Source organism: Schistocerca piceifrons, unplaced genomic scaffold (genome assembly GCF_021461385.2).
Source record: "Schistocerca piceifrons isolate TAMUIC-IGC-003096 unplaced genomic scaffold, iqSchPice1.1 HiC_scaffold_936, whole genome shotgun sequence".
In the NCBI taxonomy this organism is placed as follows: domain Eukaryota; kingdom Metazoa; phylum Arthropoda; class Insecta; order Orthoptera; family Acrididae; genus Schistocerca; species Schistocerca piceifrons.
In genome coordinates, this window is record NW_025729208.1 from 5,013,788 (window position 1) to 5,016,287 (window position 2,500).

Below are 2,500 nucleotides of genomic sequence, written 5' to 3' on the forward strand. Positions count from 1 at the left end.
CTAACCTAACCCATGTTGTCCCCTAACCTAACCCATGTTGTGCCTTAACCTAACCCATGTTGTCCCCTAACCTAACCCATGTTGTCCCCTAACCTAACCCATGTTGTCCCCTAACCTAACCCATGTTGTCCCCTAACCTAACCCATGTTGTCCCCTAACCTAACCCATGTTGTCCCCTAACCTAACCCATGTTGTCCCCTAACCTAACCCATGTTGTGCCCTAACCTAACCCATGTTGTCCCCTAACCTAACCCATGTTGTGCCTTAACCTAACCCATGTTGTGCCTTAACCTAACCCATGTTGTCCCCTAACCTAACCCATGTTGTCCCCTAACCTAACCCATGTTGTGCCTTAACCTAACCCATGTTGTGCCGTAACCTAACCCATGTTGTGCCTTAACCTAACCCATGTTGTGCCTTAACCTAACCCATGTTGTGCCTTAACCTAACCCATGTTGTGCCTTAACCTAACCCATGTTGTGCCTTAACCTAACCCACGTTGTCCCCTAACGTAACCCACGTTGTCCCCTAACGTAACCCACGTTGTCCCCTAACGTAACCCACGTTGTCCCCTAACGTAACCCACGTTGTCCCCTAACGTAACCCACGTTGTCCCCTAACGTAACCCACGTTGTCCCCTAACGTAACCCACGTTGTCGCCTATCGTAACCCACGTTGTCGCCTAAACCTGCTCTGTAATTGTTATACGACTCGTTCAATTAGTGTAGTGTTGCCCACCCGCAACCCTCGCAATATAGTCGCTACTCGCACTGCCCGCTCCCCTGTGTATCGCTTCATGTTAAACACCTTGCAAGTCTTGCTGACTTTCCACATGCTCCTGCTGTACACTGTAATGTGGATGGCAGCAGGGCGTACATGCCGCCCCCCCCCCCCCCCCACCTCTCCCCACGTCCCCACCTTGCCCCCTGCCTTCGCAAGGTGGTTGGTGACAAGTTTGCATGTTCAATGCCCTTCGCATGCGACGTACGCAGGCTACGTTGTGGTGCGGCCTGTGTCAACTGTCCGCTGATGTCGTACGCGTGAACCACAATCTGTACTGCACATTCGTCCTTATGTACTGAATGATACATCGTGGCACATGTGTGACCGTACAACGACTGCGCCCAAAAACGGCGGACCATACAGTGCAAATATTGTGCACGCAGCTACGTGTCGTCTCCCTATGAGAGCTGGATTGCAGTGTGGTACGCCATAGAGACGTGTGGGAGGAACGGACGCCGTGGATGGCGATCAGCATGAGCTGTCTGTTGATGTATTCGGACCTAGTCGTCTCTCCTCACACACCGTGATGGCATGGTGCAGCGCGTTCCATATCTGCGACATGCTACAGAAGCCGGTTGACAGTCGTTCGAGCAATGGACATCGCATACGTACGGGGGCCACCTTCCACGTATTGTCTAGGCGTGCACATTTTGTTGCGTGTATGTGGGCAGACGTAGTGTGGCGTGACACCTGACACAGGCATGCAATAATGGTTGAAGTTGCAAATGGCGATGGACGCCTACGTTTTCTGGTGAAGTTACGCAAATGAAGAAATGGTAACCCGTTGTGGTGCGGTTGTTCTCGCTAGGGGTGAATCGGTGATGGCGACGATAGGTTGAGGTACTAACCGGTTGTTCCAGCGATACCCACCATGCCGACGAAACTGAACGGCATCTGGGTGTGAAGCGATACGCGGCGGTGGCTGGGTGGGACCGTCCCCGGCCGGTGAGGGGGCGCCTCCCGGCGTGCTGGCCGCGCGGTGCGTGGGCGCACGCGCTACAGCCGGCTGGTGGGGGCGGCCAGTGGCAGGCGCGCCGGCCGACGGACGCGGCAGGCGTCGCAGCTGCGCGCCGGCGCACCCTGCGCGCGGCGCCGTGCGGCCAAAGTAGGTCCTCGCGGGCCCGGTGCGAAGCGCGGTGGACATCTGCAGTGTGCTGGTCCGATTGAGGACTGTGTGCGTTGAGGATGCGCCGCCGCCCGGCGCTCGGCGCCGCGACGCCGTCTGCTGCTCGGTCGCCCCAGCGGTTCTCGCTGGTGGTTTGTATCGCAGCTGTGCGGATGTGTTGGCGTGTGCGCTGTGCTGGGAGAGTTCGCTTCGGCACCCAAGTGGGGCTTTTGTCCTTCTGTGGCGCTGGCGTTGGAGCTGCCGGTCACCGTAGGTGGCGCGTGTTGTCTCCCGCCGGCAATGCCACGACAGCACGCTCCCGGGCCTCTGTCGGCAGCGGCAAGCTCAGTTGGGAGCACGGGTGGTCGCACCGAAAGCGTCTACTCGCCTAACTCCGGGCGATTGCGCCTCTCTCGAACCCGACCAAGTACTTGGGACGGCGCTGCGCGCCGCCGGGACCTGAGAGGGTTTCGAGGTGTATTGTGCAGGGGAGCTCAGCCTCCTCCTGTTTGCAGAATGATTGAGCGGACGCTTGCGTGTTCGCGCGGGCCCCCGGGACACACTCCCGGGCGGCCGGCTGCTCAGCTCTAGTTGACGCAGCTCCCTGGTTGA

General features: G+C 58.2%; 1 non-coding gene across 1 annotated transcript in view; it reads left to right on the forward strand.

Annotated features, from left to right (window-relative positions):
* The first annotated feature begins 2,489 nt into the window (after positions 1-2,489).
* The window catches only part of LOC124772187, a 1,909-nt gene continuing 1,898 nt past the window's right edge, over positions 2,490-2,500 (forward strand). The window contains exon 1 of the ribosomal RNA XR_007013854.1: positions 2,490-2,500. This exon is cut by the window's right edge and continues 1,898 nt beyond it. This is a non-coding gene — a ribosomal RNA (small subunit ribosomal RNA).